At 41.1% G+C, this 7,500-nt stretch overlaps 1 pseudogene; it reads left to right on the forward strand.

The window, feature by feature from the left end:
* The first annotated feature begins 895 nt into the window (after positions 1 to 895).
* On the forward strand, positions 896 to 3,288 carry LOC137993114 (uncharacterized; annotated as a pseudogene).
* The last annotated feature ends 4,212 nt before the right edge of the window (positions 3,289 to 7,500 follow it).

Raw genomic sequence — 7,500 nt, forward strand, 5'->3', positions numbered from 1 at the left:
TCATGGCAATGAAAATGTACAAATGCAAGAGAGGGTTACGTCTTCGCAAACGTTGGGCGTGTACTATACGTAAGGCTGGGATCTTAAGTTATATATGTACCAAGTAACAAATAAAAAGTAAAACATCTGTCATTTTACGGTTGATCCACGTTTAATTTTTTTGATAGACTGTTCACAGTTCTCTATTTTTCCGTTTGATCGTCGGGATCGAGCACAAACTTTCGCCATCTTTGTTTTTAAAAGCGAGCGCGAACTGGGGAGAGCGATATAACTACCGAGTGGCCCTCCCCCACCCATTCTCCCCAGTTCGCGCTCGCTTTTAAAAACAAAGATGGCGAAAGTTAGTGGTCGATCCCGACGATCAAACGGAAAAATAGGGGACTGTGAACAGTCTATTTTTTTGATATCTCGTCGAGAATGCTGAAAGTAGCATTTCGTAACACTAAAGATAAACTTGCTGTTTCCCCTACCCCGCACCAACTTTCTTAAGAACAGTTTCAGATATAGTGGTGCGGTGTTATGGAACAGTCTGCCAACTCATGTGCGGCAGGCTAGGACTCTAGAATCCTTTCACTCTGGCTGCAGCGGCTTCTTTTAGCGTCATTGTTTAATTTACACGGCTCTCGCGTAAAGCAGTTCACTTAATTTATTTTATTTATTAGTTTTAGATAGATGGTATTGTAAATATTTCATAGTAATAAATATGTTAATTAACTAAGTAAGTAATTGAATAAGTAGTAAATATTTTAATTCATAAGTAAGTACTACTTAATTTATTCGTAGTTTTTAGTTTTAGATTCATGGTATTATAAATAAAAACTAGCGATAAAAAACGACGTTTCGATCTCTCTGAGATCATTTTCAAGTAGTAAAAGAAGCGAATAAAATCTGCATATATAAGTACAAATTAAGACGTGAGAATGTCCAAAGATAAAATATGTAAATACAAGCGCTAAAATGTAAGTGTTAAAATATGTTAATATGTTATGTGTTAAAACGATCGTTACTTTACGTAATCAACAGTACCGACAATCAATGAATGGCCACACTAAGAAGATTTCAAGACTTCTTCACAAACACGATGCTGATATTGATGAACACATCAAGAACTTTTCGTCTTACGAGCTTTCCTTCTTCCAAAAACTAGCGCTAGGTCGCGGTCTTGACTTCGCTCTTCCACAGCGTGTGTCATCTAAGGAAATCGAAGCAGCTTTTGAAAAGGCCTTCTGGAAATTAGAACCGGGGTTGAGCGAAGAAAACAAAGAATTGGCGGCTGCATCATTACGTTCCATTGCTTTGAATTACATCGAGCGAAAGACCCCTGCACCACCAAGAGCAATGCTAAGAGCGATCGGCCAATTGAAAAAGAAGGATGACATTGTTATCACAAAGCCAGATAAGGGATCAGGAGTGGTTGTGATGGATAAGACAGATTATGTACGCCTACTGAGAGAGTCCTCCATAAGCAACGAAACCAAGTTTAGACCAGTATGCGCTGAAAGACCCAAAATGAGAGGAAGACCTCCCAAGTATTTCCACCCGCTATTGCAAAAAGAAAAGGAGTTAGCTGCCACTGTAGAAAGAATATTACCCAAGGCAGTTGCTAGCACAGTTATCCAAAATGGTTCGAGACTAGCCCACCTCTATGGCCTGCCAAAAACCCACAAACGACAATTAGCAATGCGGCCGATACTCTCGGCAACCGGGACGTATAATTACAAGTTGGCAAAATGGCTTGATGAAAAGCTTAAACCTCTATCAGTGAATGATCATACCATCAATGATGTTTTTAGTTTCGTGGATGCTCTCCATGACATGGAAGTTGACGATCACAGCATCCTTGTTTCATATGACGTAACTTCGCTGTTTTCAGTTTGAGGGGAGCTTGTATGAACAAATCGATGGTGTTGCTATGGGTTCGCCACTTGGACCCCTGATGGCCAACACATTTATGTGCAGTATTGAAGATCGACTTCAGGACCAAGGGAAATTACCCGAGTTCTACAAACGCTATGTGGATGACACATTAAGCATAATGCCCAACGTCGAAACAGCAAAATCATTCCTTTCTGTTCTGAACGAGATCCATCCATCGGTTAGCTTCACCATGGAACTTGGCGAACACGGTAAACTTCCCTTCCTGGGAACGGAGATTCGGAAATGCAATGGTTGCTTGGAGACAAGGGTATACAGAAAACCAACTGACACCGGATTATTGCTGCATTACAAGAGCCACGTCGATGTTAGATACAAGAAGTCATTGCTAAAAACAATGCTGGATCGTGCCTTTAAATTGTCATCTACCTGGAAACTGTTCCACCTGGAATGTGACCGTCTCACACAAACGTTCTCCCGACTTCAGTACCCAGCCCAACTGCTGCAATCGACCATCAGTAATTTTGTCACCAAGAAAGTTTCCGACGAGGCAATTTCCACACGAGCATGTAACGAGAATGAAGCGCCTGTCAGAATAGTGTTACCTTTCAAAGATCAGAGATCGGCTAATTCAGCGCGAAGGCAACTTGGGGAACTGGGCCGAAAAATTGGAATTGATATTCACGCCGTGTATACAAGCCGTAAGATTGGACACCATATCAAACCGAAAGAAAAGAAGCCGCCTATCATAAACCAGCAACGCGTTGTTTACCATTACAAGTGTGGTTTGTGCGATGCAAACTATGTCGGGTATACGTGCCGACACCTCTATCAGCGCGTCGAGGAACACATGAAAGGATCGTCTTCAATCGGGAATCACATTAAAGAGCAACATGGAACAGTCCCGAGTGACATATATCGTGACTTTAAGATCTTGAGAAAGTGCGAAAGTAAATTCGATTGCCTCATCTACGAAATGCTTTTTATAAAGGAGCTTAAACCAACTTTGAACAAACAGTCAGATTCAATCCGTGCGAAGTTATTTATATAGTTCTTTATAGCGTTTTGGTATCTTAACACTCACGCTTTAGCGTTTTAACCAACAGTCATGTAGATTTAATCCGTGCAAGTTATTTATATAGTATTTTAATATTTTAACACTTACATTTTAGCGCTTGTATTTACATATTTTATCTTTGGACATTCTCACGTCTTAATTTGTACTTATATATGCAGATTTTATTCGCTTCTTTTACTACTTGAAAATGATCTCAGAGAGATCGAAACGTCGTTTTTTATCGCTAGTTTTTATTCTGAAATGTGTTTCAAAAAAACTACTTATAAGAATGGTATTATAAGTCTTGTAAATGTTTCAGTTCATAAATATGTACTGATGAGAAAACCGTCTATAAATAAAGTTATTTGACTTGATTTGATTTAAAAAATTTTCTGGCGGAGAATTCCACCAGAACCGCCTACAAGTTAGAGTCTCCAGCACTTGCTTGTTAGCCCCCCCCCCCCCCCCCCCACCCCACACCCTAATTCAAAATACGCTCCGCCGTCCCTGGCTGAGGAGTGCAGCAGGTTCCATGGTGTTTTTGAGACGCGGAAGGCAACTGGAAGTGAGCTGTTTTCCCTTTTAACGTGTTTTCACACAATCACATTTGCACTTCTGAGGTCATTTCCCTATTAGAGATGATTATTATAAAAATCTGGGAGACACCACTGTCCTGGCAAGATTCTTGATCAAAACTATTCAATGAACCCTACTTAATTAATTAACTAATAAATTAATTTCCTAATATAGTCTTTTAAAAACTAAAAAACCCTAAGCAATCCACTCACCACTTTAGTGATATCCTTAATAACGACTCTAAAGCACAAATTTGATAATATGTTATATAGGACCTGATCTAGGTCAGACGAAATGCATCTACATTAAAAGCTTAAAATAGGCAAAAAAATTAGCAGAGACTAGAAATTATTCAATCACTAAACTTAAACTATTTCATTGCCTTGGCATTGTCTTGGCAGACTAGAGCGTGCTATCACACATGCACTTTAAATGTTCGTGCCATATTCAAAGTACTTGAAATGACTGCTTTCTGCGTCTTTTCCAATACCACTCGTCCTTTCTTCAGTTCCCATCAGCTCCGTCATCACTTGATCCAGTTCTTTAGACCAGCGCCCGAGGACGTCCACTATGATGTTATATTGTTCTACAGGATATCCTGGGTACTGTTTTTTAAGTTCCCATCACAAGGGTGTGTACTTGGCAGTTTTTTCCTGATCCTCTCGTTCACGGTTCTTTGTCCAGGGACGACTCATTTCTAGCGTAATAACCTTCTTCTCTTCATGGTTAATAATTCGAGCGTCAATACGATTTGCTTTCAATTCTGTGCTCTCTCCAAACACTAGAACATCCCAAAAAGCCTCCACCTTTCCATTTTCGAACTTGGGTTTCGGTTAAACAGGAGAATACCACGGTGGGATCTTATCTACGAGCTCCAGATCTTATGTCGCCATAGGTACTTACTCTGGTCAAAAGCAGGACACCCAGAGAGTACATTTTGGACTGTTTCGAGGCTGTTATTACAAAGTCTACATGACATTTCAAACATTACGATGAGTCTCAATAAATTAGGAGACAACTACACAAAAGAGAAAGGCACAGAATTCGACTTCTTGATCCTCTCTTCAGCACGTTGTCTGGTGGCCGTCTGGTTATGGTGGGAATTTTGTTATTGATCCGGTCTGAGTTTTGTCAATCCGATCCGATCCGATCCGGTCTGAATTTTGCCAACGGCCTGCAACGAGTGACCTTTGTCTTTAAAACGAGCTGGATCGAGGAGAAAATGACGTCGAAGACTCACTAGTTTGAGAATGCAATGTATGTGTACGTGGCTGAATTAATATACAGACATGTACAGGAGTTTCGCGCTTTCAGACATGATTACTTTTCTGAAGTACAACCCTCTGAGACCCAATCGGTCAGGGTTTATGGTAAGCAGCCTTTGGATAAATCAAAGCTCAAAATTTGGCTAGACTGCTCGCAGCCCCTTCTGGGTTAGTTGAACCGCCTGCTTTGGTCACGCAAGCAGCGATTCCAACCCTGTCAACTAAGAAAAACGGAGGTTTTTGATGACCGTCATAGCCGTGCGCACAAGCGCCGCAGGTGCAACTCTCTAGGGGAGTCCGAGAGCATGTTCCCCCGCGATCATTTTTAAGATATATGCCTCTAAGATACCGCCTCCTGCATGTCGCGATCACAGTCAATGGAAAATAATGGAGTTTTAAATTTAAAAGGCAGTGAAAGCTAAGGCCCTTTGACCCACGAATGAACGCAAACCTTGGACAAAGTCAAGGCAATCCAGTGCGTTACCGCGCCCAAAATTACCGCAGGCTCATGCTACAATGCCAAAAGGGTCAGAAACCACAGAAAAACGGCACAGATTCGTGCTAAAAAGACTGGTTAAACAGAGAAAACATAATCTTTCTTTGGCTTGGAAGAGTTTACAAAACCCGGAGAATATTAAGCGAAAACGGGAGGCTGGGAATCTTTCCAGGAAATGGGGGTCTCCGGCCTAAACGGGAGGGTTGGAATCTCTGCGAAAGCGGATCGAAGGGAAAATGGTGATTTAGCAAAGAGTGCGTGATCTTCTGTAACCGACGCATTTAGAATCTCCCATTGCACGAGCAACTGGAAATTCGGATTGGTCCGTTGACAATGAAGCGCTGTCCGATTTTTTTGACGAGTTAATTACTTCTTGACAGATTATGACGCCAATCTGTCTTTGATTTTCCCTGGGAAAAGAGAAGCACGATATTGCTTTTGCAGTTTCGATCAAATGGCTAACACATTGAACCCAACAAGAACATGAAAGTTGTGGTCAAAGCTCTCCTATTGGGCAAGTATGTTATGGCTTTGCTACCAACTGGTTTTGGCAAGACCATTTTATATGAGAGCTTTCTAATCTTAAAGCATACGATTGACCCAAATCAAACGCCATTGATCGTGGTAATAGTTCCTTGTCTCATCATCACCGAAGACCAGATTCGGTCAAACGATTATAATCTATGGGTCGTTGCCTTCGAGAAGAAGGGGTCACTCGTATGCTTTAAGAGGAGGCAGTGTGGTCCAGTGGTTAGGGCGCTTGCCTTGAGATCCGGAGATCCCGGGTTCAAGACCAGCTCTAACCACTCGATGAATTTGTTTCTGGTAGTCCCTGGTTCAACTTCTCGGCTGCACTTGTAAATAGCCAACTATAGGTTGCCTCCGGCCAGTTAGGATTCTTAACAGTTGCTGTTGTGTTCTGTCGTTTCTTTCATTGTGTTTCATTGTCCCTGAAAAGACCCTATGGGGAGCGGTCAATTAAGTATGTATTGTATTGAATTTGTTGAAGGACATGGCTTCAAACAAGTGTTGAGTTATCTTTTCTGCAGAACTAGCTGTGTATAAATTCTGTCTTTACTGATTTAATGCTAGATGACGAGTCGTTCGTTCTAAACAAGACGTTGTCTCAAACAATTTTGGCACAGCGTTGAAACTTGCCAAAACACTCTAACATTCAATTAAGTTAAATACAGTAGTTTTTCTGAGGTTTCCTTTCCGGCTAGTTGATTGTATTCAACATGCACATAGATATTCCCACGGTGTTTAGTGTTTATTTACATTAGCAATAAAAGAGGCAGAACCATGCCATCTGTCACCACTTTCACTAATTAGATTAGCAGATTATGAACGTGTTGGTTACAGAAGATCGTGCAGTCCCTATATCTCTGCTCAGTCACCATTCTCCCCCCGGCTCGCTTGCGTGACTGTGACGGTTCGCGATCCCCTGGGTCTCGCGAAATAGCGAGAAGAAAATAAGAGAAAACTAAGGGTAAAGCAACGTATTTCACACCCCTTCCCACAAACCCGCAACACAGCATAAATTTTTAGTAAACGCGTACGACTTTAATTAAAGATAAAAGTTAACTACAAGTAAAACAGTTACGACAGTTACTATCTCTAAATTAACTAATCTTACTTAGATTTACTTAATGCTAATATATACTTAAACGACAATGCGAAATGAACTAAATACTTTACTTTAATATTTACAGACAATAAGTTCAGTTCTCCGTCAGCCTTCGTGCCTTCTCAAGGTTCTTGTAAGTCCAACCGGCTAATCCTGCAACCATCCACTTCCACTTTCAGCAAACCAACGAACGTAGACACGTCTTCTGTCAGTCCACAAGACTCTCACTTTCGTCGCCGAACTTTTCCTCCAAAAACTTCCTCTATAAATATACTTGCCACCGCCGACAAAGGAGTTTTGTCTGGGAATTTCGCGGTCGGCTCCCACCAATGACTCTTGGCAGTGTTTCTCTTTTCCACTTTCTTTAAACTTTCACCTTTCCACTTTGACTTCTCTCCGGCTTTCCTTCTCCTAGCAGTCTTCTCGTCAACTGACCTTTTTCCACCCGCCTTTACAACATGCTACTTACATTTATATCTTTACATAACAATGCACTCCACATCAACACTTATTGAAAAACCTATTGTTAAAACACGACCCTAACGAACCAAAAGTTACAAAAGCATCTCCACAATGGAGACTTAAAAGAACAAATAGACTAACA

This window comes from Montipora foliosa, chromosome 2 (genome assembly GCF_036669935.1).
Source record: "Montipora foliosa isolate CH-2021 chromosome 2, ASM3666993v2, whole genome shotgun sequence".
NCBI classification, from domain to species: Eukaryota; Metazoa; Cnidaria; class Anthozoa; order Scleractinia; family Acroporidae; genus Montipora; species Montipora foliosa.